Raw genomic sequence first — 19,168 nt, forward strand, 5'->3', positions numbered from 1 at the left:
GTTCATTAATTTCGCATTTAGGATTTTCATTTTGCTCACCTCTGACCCTGTATCTCATACCTAATGGATGAAATTTGTCCTCTGGGAAGTAGATGTTGATGATTTGGCTCCACTGATACCAAATAGTAATAAGCAACAGAAAAAAAAAAATCCCACCCTAAGAATTCCTATGGCTGATCATATAATATGAAAGGAGAAAGAGAGTCCTGAAGGGTCAAATAGTTTAACTTATTAAGCAGTATACAGGTCCTAATAAAGAATATCTTCAGGTATTCATGGCAGGAACTCTACTTTCAGAAGCTAACCATTTTTCATTTTCAACATCCCTCATTATTGGTAAGGTATTACTTAAAGCCAAAATCTATGTCGCTTCTTTGGTCTTAATCTCTCCATGAAGCCACACAGAAATTGTTGACTGGTTTTTCTTTTAAATGCTTTCCATATTTAATGTCTTCAGTTTTTCCCATATTCCTGATTATATATGGTAGAATCAGTAATCATGTAACAGACGCACTCGTTAAATTCTTAACCCTGAATTGTGATGTTCCTGCCACTGATATCCAGGTGTGTTTTTCAGAAAGCTGTCAGTGAAATGTGTGTCACCACGCAGACCCACGATACTGGTGTTCTCTCCTTACACAGTTCTGACAGTGAAAGTTGGCTGACCTTTAAATAGTATTGTATGCATGCTTGTGAGGAGAGCGGAGTCTACTGAGCCAAATCTGATTGCACGCATGGGTAACTGCAAAATACAATGACCTTTAAGCTAGTAAACTCAGAGTGTTTTTGTAGCCAGGTAGAAAGACAACATTACCTATCCATTTAATACTTTATAATGAAGAAACAATTCTTCAGTGCTGAAGTCTTTTGGAGATGCCAAGTTAGTAAATCTGCTTGTTGAGTATTTGGGATTAGTCTGGAAATGTGCCTGCAGGATTGGGCAAGCAGCACCCGTCAGCGTGTCTCAGCGCCCTCCCACGTCACCCAGCTTCTGGGCTCCACATTCGTTCTGTTGCTTGGAAGTTGCTTTAGGTTTCCTTATCACTTTAACATTTATATCAACTAGAACCAGGCACTGCATGGGAAGGCCTGTCATAATATCTGAAAAATGAGTTCTTAAAACTTTAGTCAAGGAGCATATGTCTCCATCTACAAAATATTAAGAGTTTCAGAACTCCATAGATGGCAGTATAGGATTTGGGGGAATTTGGATTTACAATGGTTATGCTTGGTGCCGAGTCCCTGCAAATCCCCTATATGGAAGGATTTGCTTCATTTTTGTATTTCCCCCATATTATATACTTACATTTTCTCCCTTGTTTAAAGATCAGTTTTTTCCCTGTACTGCTTTTAGTGGTCACTGATGTCACCTATAGTCTGAGTCTTTTTTCTTTTAATATTTTTATACTCCAACTAGTAATTATTATTTTAAGAAGATAAGTGATATTCATATTTTTTGATATTCATATTTTTAATTCATGTCTATTTATGTTGGATTGGAGCATGCTTTTGGCAGGACCATTTTCAAACTAAAGCCATAAATTCTAGTTGATGTTTTTAAAATTATGTTTATATTCTGAAGGTATTAAATAACATGGCTTTTTCTAATAAGATGGGATTCCAAAGAACTGGGAATTCTAGACACTTGGTTATAAATTCTTACCTAATGTTTTGGCTTAGATAGTTATTGACACAATCCTAATACCATTCCAAGAAACCTGGAAGATGATGATAAGCAAAGTGGATATGAAACAAATTTCCAACTATAAAGTCAAAACTTCATTCATCCTACTGGTCACATTTTTTTTTTTTTTTTTTTTTTTACTATCGTATATATTCAGTCTTTTAGTACTGAAGCACTATGAACCAATGATTTGATTGTTACTTGTAACTCTAAGAGATCTGGCAGAGGTAGAATGTTCTCTGGTTTGTGAAGCCAGAATTATTATTGCCTTCCCTCTCCTAACCTCCTCCTACACTTATTGCTATCACTATTATGCTAACACACAACAAACTGCATTAAATTCTGCCATTTTCTGGTCTCCCTTTAGGATCACCATTCAAATTCCTGAAGAGCAAGGACCATGACTTTGCATCTTTCTGTTCTTGGTGCCCACCATTCTACCTGGCATGTGATTGATAGATGCCCAATACATGTCTGCTGAGTAAATAATAAGTTGTGCTTGAGCAAATGCATAATTACTGCCCACTTAACTGTTTCTGAGGTTCGCATTTAGCAGAAAGGGGCATCAGTCATAGTTATAATAGAAGTCTTGGAACTATAGTCTTCAAAAGGAAGGAAATGTTGGTTTGTTTGGGAGATAACATCCTGTCTGTGTGAAGAAAATAACCATGTGGTTCAGAAGAAATTTAGACATGTAGTGCCGTGATCCGTAGGGTAAAGCTATATATAGCTGTATATGGCTCTATCTGTTGAATTTGTCTGTCAGCATGAATTTTAAGGAAAAAAAAATCATGTAAGCTTGGATTCTGGATCTCAAAATCAACATTTGTTTTGGCTTCATTTGATCTTGTCGTGCTTTTTTTCTTTCATGTTTATCAAATTGAACTTTTGTCAACTACTTAGAAATGATGCATTGCCCTTTGAGGTTTCTGGGTGACTCATTCGGTGTCTGACTCTTGGTTCCCACTCAGGTCATGATCTCAGGGTCACGAAATGGAGCCCCATGTCAGGCTCTGCAGCGGAGTGGGGAGTCTGCTTGAGATTCTTTCTCCCTCCCTCTCCCTCCTTCTGCTCCCCGCCCCCATTCATGCTCTCTCTCTCTCTCTCAAATACATACATGCATATGTGCATACATAAAATCTTAAAACAAATAAAATAATAAGTGATGCATTATCTATGAAGAAGTATATATTCCCTTAACTCAAAACCATAAGATATAAAACAGTATTCACTAAAAAAAAATCTTTATTTTACCTGCCCTTGGCCACTGTTTCCTATAGGCTACCAATGTCATCATTTTCTTACATGCAGTTGAGAGGTTTTTGTTTCCATATGTAAGCAAATATGTCCATTTATCCCATTTTATTAAAAAAGGTAATCACATTACCACTCTACTTTGGTCTTTCCACATAACTACATTTCTTGGATATTATTCCATATCGATACACAAGAACTTCTGTACTTTTTTTTTTAAGACGTTATTTATTTTAGAGAGAGATTATGAGCAGGGGAAGAAGCAAAGGAGGAGGGAGAGGGAAGGAGCCTCCTAATGCAGGCTCCATCTCATGACCCTGGTGAAGAACATGGGCTGTGCCAAAACCAAGTGCTTAACCAACTGAGTCACCCTGGTGCCCAGAGGTTCTCTACTTTTTAAGCCATGGTATTACCTTATAGATTTTGCCATACATGATTTTTTTCAATCTCATATTGGTGAAGTTTTGCTTCACTTTTTTTTTTGCTCTTATAAACCATAACAGTGTCATTAAACTTAAGTATTGATGCACATTTTAAGGTATATCTGTAAGTTACTAAAAATGAAATGGAAAGCGGAACATTTGTACTTTTGCTAGATATTGCCAAAAACTCCATAGATTTCGTACAGATTTACACTCCTTAAAGCAATATATGACAGTGCGAGTTTTTCCACAGCTTCCCTAACACAGTGAGCCATGTAACTTCTGAATTTGATGGGTGAAAAATTTATTCATTATATCGTTGACTTTTACTTCACTTAGGATATATGACTTTTAATATATTTCAAGAGAAATGGTTAAGAGCTGCATTATTTTGATTTTTTTACTTTGTCACTAGCCTTTGCCCTTGTTTTTATTTAGATCTTTGCCTTTTACCTATTGATTTAAAGGGACTCTTTATATATTGTGAAAATTGGCCCTTGGAAATACTTCCCATTTTTCTTCTTAACTTTTGACTTAGTTATAGGTGCTTTTTGTGTACAGAAATGTTTGCATTTTCACAAGTACCAAGCATTTGACAAACTCAACAACATAAAGATGTCAACATTTTTTAAATCTTTCTTCTAAGATATTTAAAAATCACACTGAAAATGTCTTTCTTACTCCAATGTCATTTAAATTCATTTAAAATATGTAAATTGTGATTTTAAATGTTATAATTAAATCTTATGTATTTGGAATTTATCCTGAGGTAATTTTTTTTTCCATAGAGCTACGCAAGTGTTTCAACACAAATTCTTAAATTATTCATCTTTTTCCATTAATGTGAAATGCCACCTTAAATATACACATATTTTTTACTTATTTGGATTCCATACTTTCAGTCTGCTTCATTGTGCAAATCCAAGTACCCACATTGATTTAAGTATTGTCACTTTACATTTTTTTATTGTCTTTTTAAAAAATATCACTAAGTTTACCTCTCTCTTCGCTCCCTCCCCAGATCACTTCATTTCCATGATTGTCCTGGGCGCCTGGGTGGCTCAGTGGGTTAAGCCATTTCCATGATTGTCCTAGCTATTATTTCTGATTTATTTCTCCAATGTTCTAGTTACCTGTTGGTATTTTATTTACAGATTGACTGAGGGTTTGTTGACATCTTTATGTAGTTGCATCTGCCTATTTAAGCACGTGGTATTCTTTTGTATTCCTCAGAAGCCTTCTGAAGTTTTCTTAATATGGAACCTAAAAAAAAAATTTACTATCAAAATTATTCCTAGTTATGTTGTGTTTTTCCTGTATATTCTCTTGTAAAGGAGGCTGTTTGTATACATAAGAGATACATAAAAGATAATAATTTCTGTATGTTAATTTTATACTGAAGCAACTTACTGAATTCCCTCATTGTTTTCAATACCTGTTCAGTAAAATTCACTTTTGTTTTTTAAAAGGTGAACAATTTTATCACCTGGGAAATAGTATCTATGTAATAATACTAATTTTATCTCCTTAATCTTTTTTTTCTAAGATTTTTCTTTTCTCTTAATCAATTATATGGCCAAATATACCTGAGAGAAAGAAGCCGTGTTTGAATAGTAGGGGTCAATTTGTTTTTTGGGTTTTTTTAGATAATTACATTTCAATAACTTTCTCTCTTTCTTCTTTGATAATCCATATGTTAGGTTTCCTAGTTTTGTTAATTTCATTTTGTTACAGTGCTGCTGATTTTACCAAGGTTTTATATTAATTTGCAGAATTTATTAAAATCATCTCTCTTGATTCTTTTATTTTTCCTGACTGATTATGTTTTCCTTATTATTTCTTATATTGGATATTTGTGCCTTTTCCCTTTACTTTTGATTTGTCTGATCCAGTGGTTTCAATTGGGGCAATTTTGACAACCCTTGCCCCAAGGAACAATTGACAATGTCCGTAGGCATTTTTGATTGTTACAGTGGAGTAAGGGGACTAGCACTAGCATCCAGTAGGCAGAGGCCAAGGATGCTGTTCCATAAAATGCCCAGCACAGCACTTACAAGAGAGAATGATTCTCCCTGAGTACCAAGGTTAAGAAATCCTGGTAGCTAAAAGTATTTCTTGTATTAATAGTATCTTATTTTTCAGAGATTCTGCTTGTGCATTTCTTGACTAATTCTACCATTTCCTTCCTAATCCATTAATTTCTGTTTTAATCATTTTAATAGTCTCACTTCTGCTTTCCTTAGGCTTCATTAATCTTTTAACTAATTTCTAAAGATGGATGCTTAGCATTTATTTTTGTACTTGTGTGATTATATAAACATTTAATGCAATGACATGTTCTTGAGCAGTGTCTCTGCTATGTTCTATAGACTCTGATGCAGTATATTTTTATTGTTGGTATTTAGATGTAACATAATTTTGGTATTGATTGCTTTTTTGACTGAAGATGCCCTTATAAATATTTTTAAAATATCAGATTTTGTTTTCCAGGTTTATTATTAGTTCTGTCACAATATGATCAGAGAATGTTGTCTTTACTCTTTCCCCTATTTTATGTTTTGTGTGTAACCATAAATAAGGCAGGTTTTATGAATGTTCTATGGCCGCTAGTAAAGAAGATCCATTTTCACTTTTTATTGCAGTATGTCTTATTTATTAGTGTTTAAATTTATGAAGGTTGCTGCTATATTATTTGTACCTATCTGATTAGAACTCTTCAATCTACATAGTTTCATTAAATATTTATTTTATAATTTTAAATGACAACTCTCACCTTTTAAAAAAACTATTATTTTGTCTTGAATTCAATGTCACCTTATTGATACGACAATTACTTTTTTTTTTTTTTAAGACTTATTTATTTATTTGCGAGCAAGAAAGAGAATGAGCAAGTGAGTATGGGTGGCATGGGGTAGGGGGGCAGAGAGAAAGAATCTCAAGTAGACTTCCTGCTGAGCAGGGCTCAAGACCCTGAGATCATGCATGACCTAAGCCAAAACCAGGAGTCTGACACTCAGCCAGCTGAGTCAGCCAGGTGTCCAGAGATGATGACTTTTGTTCTCCTTTTGTTTACGTTGGCCTGGTATCTATTTTTTTGCCATTATTTTATTTCAATTTTTCTTAAGCACTTTTTAGTGCTTAAGACACACTTTTTATGTGTCTTTCCTCTATATAGTACAGAGCAGTTTATGCTGTTTAATGCAACTTGAAAATGTTTTCCTTTAATATGTCAGTTTAACCTGTATGCATTTCATTCCTTAAAGAATTTTTTCATACCAATCATGAGCCAGACACTGTCCCAGAGTCTTGGGACACAGCAGTGACCAAAGCAAACAGACCACCCTCCCCTCTTGGAGCTAGTAGTAGGGAATATATACTATATTAATTTTAATTGTATCATATTTTTTTCATGTTATGTTTTTCTGTTTTTAAAGCTATTTGTACTCTGTTTTTGCTCACTGGAATGAGTGTGTGTGTGTGTGTGTGTGTGTGTGTGTGTGTGTGTTGCTTCTGATAATTGGGAGATTTGTATTCTTGACCTAGTATAACTTTTATGTTCTAAATACTCTCAGTCCTCATTTCTTTTTTTTTCTTTAAAGATTTTATTTATCTATTTGACAGAGAGAAAGATCACAAGTAGGCAGAGAGGCAGGCAGAGAGAAGGGGGGAAGCAAGCTTCCTGCCAAGCAGAGAGCCCGATGTGAGGCTCGATCCCAGGACCCTGAGATCATGACCCGAGCTGAAGGCAGAGCCTTAATCCACTGAGGCACCCAGGCTCCCCAGTCCTCATTTCTTTAAACAGTAATTGATTCCCCACTATAACCAATGATGGAATTAATTTCTTTCCTCTTCTTTGTATTTCTCTTTCTTCTACTTCTGCACCTGATTTTAGTTAATTACATAATATTTCTTAGTGTTTTCTTTGAGCTATTAAATAGACTTATACCGCATTACTTATTTTGAGGTATTAAAAATATATTTTATCCCTGGTATTGGATGTATGGAAATGGCCATACTTACTTACTTTCCCACAGATCATGAGAGTATGTTTTACCCTCTCTCTGCCACCTCAATCCTTGCATACATTTAAATCTTTGTTCCACAAATAAGTAGACTCAACTTTCAGTACTAATCTTTCTGGATAGTCTTTCCAAAAATATCTCTCCACTGTGTGAAATTCTTCAAGAAGCACTCCTGAGAACAATATTCCCTGAATTCTTGCACGTTAAAAAAATGCCTTTTTTTTTTTTTTTAGTGTTTGTACTCAGAAACTCAGACTGGATATTAAATACTTGGGTTCTTCCTTTTTCCCATGAAGATTTTGTGGGCACTACTCTACCGCCTTCTAGAATTGGAAGTTGCTGTGGAGATATCTAAGGTCAGCTTTGTTTTATCCCTCTTGGTAATTGAGTTGTTCTTATTTCTTGACAGCTCCAAAGGATCCTTTCTTTATCCTTGAGGTTAGTTACTTTAAAAGGATATATCTTAAAAAATAAAAGACTTAGCTTTTTCATGACCAAGAGCATAATGATAACATCATGAAATGAGAAATTATAAGTAATATAAAAAAGGATAGATAAGGAGCTCTGGGAAATTGAAGAGAATTTTTTTTAAAACTTAGAAAGTAGCAGGTTAAGTTTTTAATGGGATTTAAGCTGAGCCTTGAAGAATTAGGACACGGGAAACTCAGAGGGAGCAGTTCTCAGGTGGATGGAAATGCGAAATTGTGTGTTATAATCACTGTGCATGAGGTCATCTATAATGCCATATTCTGATCACCTTGAAGTCAGTAAATAGCTTTGCTCTGTGTTTTCAGTCCTTGCAACTCCTAGCACAATCTTTTGCATATAATAAGAGCTACATCAATATTTATTGTTGCATGTTATTATCCTTATTTGTAGCAAGTAAATTTATTTAAGATGTTTTTCAGAGTAAGAAATGACTTTATCATCAGAAAATCATCTTATGTCTGTGAAAAGTCGGTATTCCTAAGCAGATTTAGGATACCAGGGAAAATCAGTCAAGTCATCTTAGTCTCACTGTAACATTGATTTCATTTATCATTTCTGAATGACAATTACTTTCACTTTGGGCTACAAAAATCCAAAAAGTTCTTTCATATATGGTAATTAGATATAGGATTCATCACTCATTGTGCTTCTATTGAATAACATACGGAAAAATCAAGCATGAATGCACCTGTTTTCCCTTATTTCCTCTGAGCCTTCAGTACATTAATGGATTTCCATAAGGGTAGGGATTTAACTTGCACAAGGTCTATGAAAAATTTGTAAGATAAGTTTCCTTGTTGAATTCCTCTGTGCCAGCAAGGCCAGATCTTGAACTTCCATGAAAAGACTTTATTATTTCTGAGAGCTCCACCCCCACACACTTACTGTCAAGTATAACTCCCTCACCTTTCATTTTGCTCTCTCCTCCTAAGCCCTCAGATACGCACTTGCTTAAACTTGCTTGTGGCTTGAGTTGTATGGTCAATGGATTAACAGTCTATCACACACTTGGAGAACTCTTGCTAGAATAAGTTACATATAATTAATGCTTTTGTCTTAAATTGGTATGAAAAGAGCAGGCTGAGTTGCAGTAATTTCTCCCATCATCAATCTCATCACTAAAATTCAGTGTAGGAATTCAGGGATTTTCCCTTAGTTCCTTAAATGAAAGAATAAGAGTATTGAAATCAGTAGTTCTGAGATAGTGCAAACAAAATGAATCCATTTGCATGTTTTTTATTCTTACCATTAATCTTCATAGTGTTATAATGTGTGAAGGCAATCATTTGTACACAAGCCAAAGAGAGAACGGAAAGGAGCTAGCATTTTACTCATCTCACGGATACTTACTTGGCTCGGTGGATATTTTGAGTCCGTACATCTCTATATGCTATACATGGATGTGATGTCATTTTCTAAGTACAAAGACTGAGAAAAGTTAAGCACTGAGTTAGCTCATTCTGTGGGACTGACACTTTGATTTGTGTGATTCTGTAAAACCTCTGCTCCTTCCAGAATGCTGGACTACCTTCCCACCTGAGTACCATTTGTAGGGAATTTCCTTCCCATCAGGTTTGGGAGAATTAGGTCACCATAGCCTTGACTTGGGATGAATACCAGCCATCTCAGCACTACCTAAAGATTACATTGATAATGTTTTGTTTTTGTTTTTGTTTTCCCACAAGGATTAGATGTGGAATGACCTGAGGAATTCATTGAGGTAAATTTTAGAACCTTTGAAGCTTCTGTAGGGTGATAGAAAGTGTAGTGTAATTGTAACAAAGACCTTGGATCCATTCCCAGTTCTGCTACCTTCTAGAGATAGTTCACTTCATTCCCTGAGTCTCCATTTACAGTGTTGTCTAGTGGGAGAGTTGTTATGCACATCAAATAAGATAATTGGAGTCTTTCTGTTTAATGAAACTTTTAGCCCAGCCCCCTTATTCTCTAAGTAAAAAAAAAGAGTCCTGGAGAAAGAAAACAATTAACCCCAGAGATACCAGATTGTTAGAGAAGTAACCTGGGCTAAAAGGTTAATAGATAAACTTATTTCCCATCCATTGCCTTCATTGTGGTAGGAAGGAACAGCCATGCTTATAAAGTCTGGGTTTCAAAGATATGCCCTTGTGAGTAGGAAGTCACAAGGGAAAATGAAGTGTTTGATTTACTACTGAATTCTTCAGATATTATGGAGCCCTTTTCAGAATTTATTTAAAATGAGTATTTGTTGAGAATTAATTGTGTTTGAGGCCTTGAACAATGAAATGAAACTAGAAGTCCATCAGAGGAATTAGCTCTGAATACCAGAAGTAGTAGGTGATACTGAGTTTGGTCTCAATTTTCTGAAGTCAGTAATTCATATTATATGAGCTGATAAATCTAGACTTGCTGCTTGGTTGTTTTCTAGTTTCACATATATCTCCTTTCACTGAAACAGCCCTAGTTTAAATACATAAAAACACTAACTTAATGTGTTTCTTTGGAATTCCATAGAGTATCTCATAACTCAAGGCTTTATCTTCTTCTTTGCTGTGGATGCTTTGTGACTTTAAATATTAGCTTAGTGAAAAGGGGGCCTCTCACTCATCCAAACAGGCATTTGCAAATTTTCCGTGCATTTCAAGGTTTGTTCAGTATGACTGAATACTGCATCAATAATATCTCAACAGCATTTAAAATAAAGAGAATTCAGAATTCTATCAGAGGTAATTGCCAAGGCCAGAGAGAATGGTGTAGGTTTTCCCTTCACAGATAAAATTAATCAAGGATATCATTCCAGGTGAACTTTCAGTTTTTTACATCTAATCAAATTTAGCAATGCCTAGAGACTATAAATCTAAACTATTTAATTCTGGTGCTTAAAGATTAGAAAGGTAAATGATTTTCTTAAGTAGGTCATCCTTAGCTTAAAGTGTTCAGTTTTATTAAAGTTTCACTTCTCATTTTGGGAATTCTGAGACCGTATCTGCAGTCTTTATTTTTCAATTCTGTTTTCACAACCTGAGAGGTCATCTTTCCTGATAGAATAAATTAATCTGATTTGTCATCCTTGCATTTCTGGGCTTCCTCCTGTCCTCTTAAAATTATACAAAGAGACTTTTACCCTTAAGTACAAAAGTAAAGAGATGAAAATGAAGAATGCTTTTCTCTTTTTTTCCCACCTAAAATTCCAGGTCAGTCTGAGACAGGATCTCATCAAAATTAACTGTGGGTGCTCAAGAACAACCTTTGTTATTTTCTACTCTAAGAATCTTTATCTCCAGTTCTGTTGGAATTACTGTTACTGAGAGTTTCTTTACCATGAACTCTGCATCGAAAGCATTTTTTTTTTCTCTAATTCTTGTTGGGTTATAATATCATCATCATCATCATTTCTCAACATAATTGTTTCTTAGGCAATGAGCTAAGAATCTGAGGGCAGTCCCTCCCCTCCAATGACATAAGGTCTAAAATATGCCACAGTGATGCAAAAAAACATAAATCAAAAAAACATAAAACAGCATACTCTTGATTTGTGGAGGAATGGCTTATTAGAATATAGAAGAATAATACCAAATATGCATCTGTATAAATAAGTGGCCATGGAGCCACCGAAGTTTCACATTACATAACTGGGATATCCACACATTCCTAAAATTGGAGGCTGAGAGGGTTAGAATGTATATTCTGGTTCAGTACATCTGAATGGGGTCTGGGATTCTTCAGGTCACTTCGGTTCCCAGGGATATTGATATTGTCGCACTGTGACCATAGTTTATGTAGCAAGATATTAGATATTAAGTTTCACCATATGCACAGCACTTTGAAGTTTGCAGCATTCTTTCCCACATAACGTATTATCTAATTTTTATGACAATTATGTAGAGCATGTGCAAGGATTTGTGTTTATTCTGTAGATAAGAAAATTGAAGTGAATATGATTATTCTAGGCTTTTCAAGTATGTGAACTGCTAGTTAGTAAATATAGCACAAGGATTCTGTTCCTCGGACTACATGAACAGATATCTTTCATTTATATAATGTTCCAAAGTTGTATGAAAATATAGTTTATATTCCTTGACCATGAAGTTGTTTATAATAGCTATTTTTGTATTTTTCAGGGGAGTTTATATTTACCTTTTATATTTTTCTACTACCTCCTTGCTGCATATCAGATAATCTTGTATGTCCTGATAATTACAGATCTTTATTTCTCAGAAATTTTATAAAATTGTTTTTAGCATAGTGTTACTAGGTTACAACCCAAACACCACTTACTACTAAATAACACAGTGCAACATTTTGGAGATTTATAACAGTTTTGTAGACTGAGAAAATAAATTTTCAGTAGCATAAAAACACCAGAGCCAAAATACCTGCATACAAATTTTAGCTCTTCCGTGCCTTGTGTAAATGAGGGCAGTCCGTTAAAAATCAAATATGAAGGATTCCTTCCCCCGACTTGGAAAAAAAGATACCATTTCTTTCCTTTTCTTACCAGCTCTTATTTTATACAGTAAATAAACATTATACCAATATGGCGTGGTAAGGTAGAAAGACTTTTTTAAGTTCAAATGAGATTCTTCCATCAATTAATCTGTGTGCCTAACCCTCCCAGTCTCAGTTCTTAGCAATTTCATTCATTTAGATCCATAACATTTATTATGCTTCACCTGCATGCCAGATGCTAGACTACTTACGCTTGGCCCAGGGATGTCCTTACTTTCAAAGAACTCACAGTTGTACGGTGGGGAATCTCATATGATGAGCTCCAAATAGCCCAAAATTATGTTGTCTACTATAAAATAAGGCTTATGCTACCTCTGCAACTCACGAAAATGATTTTAAGAATGGAATAGAGTAACCTAAGAAATATAATTGAGCTCTGTGACTGGAGACTTTTATAGGCTCTCATCATGTCAGATTTCCCTCCTTTCCTTTCTCTCAGACTCAGGATTAGACCGTTGTACTAAGTAATTACTTAAATTCTGTAACCAATGATAAAATGTAAATTGGTAGAGCAAGTGGTATTCTTTCATATCAATCTTGATGGTTATAGTGCCTTAAGCAAACACAGATTTAGAATGTGATATTCAATTCTCACTATATTTTCCCCCTAAAATAGTGATGATGATTCTCTTTTTATCTTTCATACTCTAAGAATCTATTTTGTTTCTAATTCTGAGGCAAAAAATACCTCAGGTGATCATGATTGTGAAAAAGTTCACATTATTTTTAAGGGTCTTATCTATGTGTGCAAAGGTTGTGAGCTTTGGCAGGTTGACTTGGAAACCTTGCTGAACAAAAGGAATATAGTTGTGGTGAGGGGGAGTTACGTATATTAAACCTGTCTCAATTCCTACACACCATGTTTGTCTGTAATGCAGTTGGCATGACTATTTGCAGCTTTGCAGAATGGCAATGTCAGGACTCAGAGATTTTTATCCTGCTAGTAAATTATATATGCTTGATGTCATCTCTAATCACTTATTTTTTAATTTCCTATAAGGAAAAAAAAACACTTTAAAAAGTAATAGGCTCTCTTGTAGAAAACACAGAGAAATAGAAAGAGCAGACTGGACGTTGGCTAATAGTCATCAGAGAGGGAGAAAAACCAAGAGAGACTCTTCACTAGAGGAAACAAACTGAGGATTGCTGGAAGGGAAGTCGGGGGGAATGGATGGGGTAACTGGGTGATGCACATCAAGGGCACTATGTGATGTGATGAGCACTGGGTGTTATACAAAACTGACAAATTATTGAACATTACATCTGAAGCTAATGATGTACTATAAATTGGCTAATTGAATTTAAATTAAAAAAAATTTTTTTTCCTTGGTTCCCAGTATTTATAGCTCTCTGTCAGTGCTTCTCAATTCTGATTTTTGCTGAGTTGCATCCATTTGGAGCAAAAAAATTGAAATAATGATCATGTATTATGGACTTCAATCAGAAGTAATTGATCTATATTTATCAGTGATGGGTAGTTGGGAATGAGTGGCCCTCCTGTTCATCTACTCTGGTGTGATAAGTTTATACCAAAACTAATGGAAATTTAGATGTACCAGGTAGAAGGGAACATTTTCTCCATTGTATTTCCCCAACATAGCTTCCAATATTCCAATAATCAGATAGAGGGGAATACAGGCAGTGACTGGTACACATTTCAGATACTCACTCTGCTTAATAGTCAGCTTCTGGAGACAGAGAAGACTGAATTGGCATCTTCCTAAGAACAGAAGAAAGGGTATCATATAATCTAACAACAGAGGCACAGGATGTGGGATTAAAGTTCTGAATGTGAATAGTACAAGAGTTATGCTTCCTGGGTTTTGCTTCTCTTTCTATAATTGCTGCAAAAGTATATATTTGACCGATTGGGGCATGAGGAAACAGGGTAGTTGTTAGTCGTTTTAAGACTTGCTTTTCTGTTCCTTTCTTGTATATGTATGTATCTATGTATGTGGAATTGTGTGTGTAGTATGCACAGATAATGTATTTATTTATTTATGGCTATAGTAATGTCATTTTATGGTATTTTTGTAAAGGATAGAATCCTGCTTTATTCCCATTTTAAGGATTTCAGCATGCTCATGTTTCAGATGGACCCTGTTACACATAAAAATTAAGGCACACTGTTTTTGAAAAAAATAGTTTGTGATACTACTCAACATTCACATATGAAGTACTGACATTGTGTCATACATGGTGGTAATAACATGAAACTACATATGCGTGTATGTGTGTGTGTGTGTGTGTGTGTGTGTGTGTGTGTGTGAAATGTGCCTTAAACTGGGGAAAACATGTGCTAGCACTTGGAAAGAGCAATGTTTTTCTTAGGCTGGGGGAACAGAATGACTGAACAGGGGCTATCAAATAATGAGTCTCATAGTCCAAGTCAGAAAGTTGAGTTTTCATTGCAGACAGTGAGGAGCCAAGGAATCTTTTTCTTTCATTCTTTCTTTCTTTCTTTTTTTTTTTAATTAGCTACGATATAATTCCTATAACGAAAAAAATTCACCATTTGAAAGTGTACAGTGCCATGGATCTTAGCATATTCACAAAGTTGTTTAATATCATGACGATCTGGGGTGCCTGGGTGGCTCAGTGGGTTAAAGCCTCTGCCTTCGGCTCAGGTCATGATCCCAGGGTCCTGGGATCGAGCCTCACATCGGGCTCTCTGCTCAGCAGGGAGCCTGCTTCCTCCTCTCTCTCTGCCTGCCTCTCTGCATACTTGTGGTCTCTGTCTGTCAAATAAATTAATTAAACCTTTAAAAATATATATATATCAACACTATCTAGGGGCGCCTGGGTGGCTCAGTGGGTTGAGCCTCTGCCTTCGGCTCAGGTCATGATCTCAGGGTCCTGGAATCAAGCCCCGCATCGGGCTCTCTGTCTGCTTCTCTGCCTACTTGTGATCTCAATCTGTCAAATAAAAAAAAAAAAAAAAACTTTAAAAAAATTATCACTATCTAATTTAAGAACATTTTTCTTTCTCCCTCCAAAACCCCCATACTCCTAACAGTCACTCCCTATTCCATCCTCTCCCAACCCCTGCACACCACTAGTCTACTTTGTTTGTCTATGGATTTGCCCATTCTGAATATTTTATATAAATGAATCATATAATATGTAGCCTTTTGTGTCTGGCTTTCTTCATAATGTTTTCAAGGTCCATACATGTTATAGCATGTGTCAGTATCTCATTCTTTTTTTGTGGCTGAATATTCCATTGTATGGATATATATGGATATACCACATTTAATGTATCCATTAATCAGCTGATGGACGTTTCATCTATTTCCACTTTCCAGCTATCATGAATAATGTTATTATGAACATTTGTGCACATGTTTTTGCATAAACATATGTTTTCAATTCTCTTAGGTATAGGTCTAGAAACAGAGTTACTAGTCATATGGCAACTCCATTTTTAGCTTTAGAAATTGCCAAGTTGGTTTCCAAAGCAATTATACCATTTTACATTCCCACCAACAATATATAAGGGGTTTAGTTTTCTTCACATCCCCACTGGAGGATGTGTAGATTGAAGTTGTGAGTTAGAAGAGTCATCTGCAGAAACAAAAGTTTTAAGGTTTAAGGTAAATTTAGTTTGGGACATACTGACTTGTTAGGGTATTCAGAGGGAGATACTAAGTGGTTTGCTATATTTTTTTTAATGTGAAATATCTGTTGTAATATTGAGGCATGGCTTTATTTTCTCAAACTTGTATCTGTGCAAGTGTGGTCTGTAGTTATGGGTGGGCCAGTGCTAGTAAGAAATAGAAAGTTCTGGGGCGCCTAGGTGGCTCAGTGGGTTAAGCCGCTGCCTTCGGCTCAGGTCATGATCTCAGGGTCCTGGGATCGAGCCCCGCATCGGGCTCTCTGCTCAGCAGGGAGCCTGCTTCCTCCTCTCTCTCTACCTGCCTCTCTGCCTGCTTGTGATCTCTCTCTGTCAAATAAATAAATAAAATCTTTAAAAAAAAAAAAAAAAAAAGAAAGTTCTGGGGCCTTCTCCAGACATAGAAAATTAAAATTCTGCATGGAGGATTAGGAATTTGTATTTTAAGTATTTATATACAATTAATTTCAGTCGATTCATTTGCATACTAGAGTTTAAAAACTTCCACTCTAACCAATAGTATAAGACAGGGTGATTGTAAGCACCCCGCTAACGATGCTAATGACCCTGACCACTCTGGGGATGATGTATCGTATCGTTGAGAACTAACATTCAGGTTCAGGTTTGACCAGCATCATGCCAGACACTTCACATTTTTTCTTTCATTTCATTTTTGAGGTGGGACTACTATAATCGTCTTTATAAAAATGAGGAATCTAGCCTTGAAGGTTTAAGTCCACAGAACTAAGAGATGGCAGAATTGAGATAAACCCTAAAATGTCTTTTCACTTTATCAAACCATATTAGTATAAATGTCTTTTACTGTATGTAACAGAAGTTGCTAAGAAAAGAAAGACAAATGTGTTCCAGCTGTGGGTTGGGGTCCTTCACATTTGTTTTGAACTGTCTGGAGTAGAAATAAAAGCAATGGAATTCTACATCATTACCATCATCATCACCAGCATCATCATCCAGAAGCACTTCTTAAGCTCGTTTTTGCTGAGCTATGTGTGCACTGCACCTTGCAAATATAGAAATACTGTATCAGTTTGCTTTGTAGTAATAATGGACTTGGTAATTGGATTTCAGAAAACACTGCAACAACTTTCAGTTGATATCTTATGAAATCCCACCCTGGAGGCAATCTTATGGTGGTAGATTTAGGATTGGGCAGGGGCAAGGTGACCTTGATTTTGTTGCAAAGCAAGCTACTGTGGGTTTGCAGAATTGTAACAACCTGCTCTGTATACACTTTATCTTTGTTTTATGGGCTATTAGGAAGTGTCTTCTGGACACAATTTATTACATTAGGCAGGAAGATTTATAAATAAAGTTATTTTTGTCACTTTGGTAGTAGTGTATAATGTTAACAACATCATTGTATTATTTTAGTAGTAAATATTATAAGTAATATAATATGCTACATTTATATTTTTGCAATTAGGTGATACATTTTTAGCTCCTCAAGGGTACTAATTATCCTGGTTTAATTTTATATTCCCCCATACATTTTTCATATAATAGAAAATGAAGGCAGACATAATTTATCATCTAAACTTCAATAATTTTCAAGTAAAATGGGGCATCGTTAAGAATGCTCTCAGGACTATAGGCAAAAACTGGAATTGTACTGGGCAAATTGTATGTATTGTTACTCTACATTAAGAAATGCTGAAAAGGCACACAAATTATTTATCACATCATCTGAGAACCCACAGGGTCAGAACTTATGAACTGCATCATAACTGATAATAGAAACCATTGCTCTTGATCTGTTATTATGTTACTTAGCTCTTTATTGTAAGAGCACCTCAGTGACAGAAATAGAAGGCAACTAAGAATAACACGAGAGAGAAAATCTTGGATAGAACAATATCTACGTGCTAATATTTGCTTGTTAACCATTTCTTTTACCATTCCCAAAATAGAGTTTTAAAAATGGCATTCTGCTTCAGTAAGAGAGCTTTGTGTTGTTTTTAAGTATAGTCACTGTAAGTTTCCTAGGTAACCTGTAATATTCAGTGTTCAGGCGCCTTTGATAAGTAAAATGTGTTGAAGGTACATTGCTATAAGAAAATGGTTTACCTCAGATGATTCCAAGATTTTTTTAACGCGATTTTATTTGATCTGAAAATATTAATGATCTCAGATTCACTCTACTAAGATACCTACCTCTGGTCTAGGGAAAAGTATTGTCAGAGTTACAGCACAGAATATATAGGGAGGGGGTAAAGATGGTCTATTTCAGCTAAAAAGAAAAGAAATGAAAGATTCCCAACTGCATCATGACATAGATACTGCATTTTAATTCAACATTCATTTTTCTGAATTCTAATGCCTAGTTCTTTTTACAGGAAAGGTAATGAAAGTGTGTTGAGTTTTAGCCTATGTTCACAAAGAGTCAGAGTGGGCAGTGAATTTGGTGATAATAGTAGTCAAACTGTTTGTTTGAATAGATTTTCCATTTTCCAACTTGTATTAGGATGATTTGATAGGTTCCAGCCAATGTAATCACAAATATACATGTGAATTTTTGCCTCTGCCATATGCCATAAAAGTATCATGTATCGATATAGCCTTTTTTATCTTTGAGTCTAGAGAAATTTTCACAATTCATTCAGTATCTGCCAGTTATAGCTCCCAGAGAAGACCATGCCAGAGCAAGTTAAAGTATAATGCACAGAACAAATGCTAATTATTACTCTTTCTTGTTGGGTTCCCAGATGCTGACATTTTAGTATTGAAAAACACAAATCTGAAATCTAAGAATAATCATGTTCAAGGAGTTTACAAAATTCTTCCAAATAGATACAAAGGTATCTGAAATGGAAGTTGATTCTCTTCTGAACATTCTCATAAGCTATTCTCAGCCAAAGCACCTTATCTAAGTCTCTCCAAAAGAGTTGGTTATCATGAATAATGTGTCTCAGGGGTCCTTGTTGAGCATAAGAGAACAAGAAACCTTGCTTTCATTGGTTTTCTTTCACCTGCTCAGTTAGTACTGTTATTCCCACTTTGATGTCACATTCAATATGGCCCCACTGATTTTCCCAGTTCCATCTCCCACTTCCTTTCTCAATTTATTTATATTCTCTTCAGATTTATGACTAGTGCCTAAGTACGCATCACACTTAGTATTTCTCTTTCTCTCTCTTTACTCCTGTCATTTCCTCTTCTTATTACCCCTTTTCTGGTT

The 19,168-nt window shown here is 35.3% G+C and overlaps 1 protein-coding gene across 2 annotated transcripts in view; it reads left to right on the forward strand.

The window, feature by feature from the left end:
- Positions 1–19,168, forward strand: part of LOC111149904 (fibroblast growth factor 12) — a 405,831-nt gene that overhangs the window by 279,255 nt on the left and 107,408 nt on the right. The gene's annotated exons all lie outside the window — the stretch shown is intronic.

Source organism: Enhydra lutris, unplaced genomic scaffold, assembly GCF_002288905.1.
Source record: "Enhydra lutris kenyoni isolate GAN:26980312 unplaced genomic scaffold, ASM228890v2 scaffoldscaffold2, whole genome shotgun sequence".
Classification (NCBI taxonomy): Eukaryota; Metazoa; Chordata; class Mammalia; order Carnivora; family Mustelidae; genus Enhydra; species Enhydra lutris.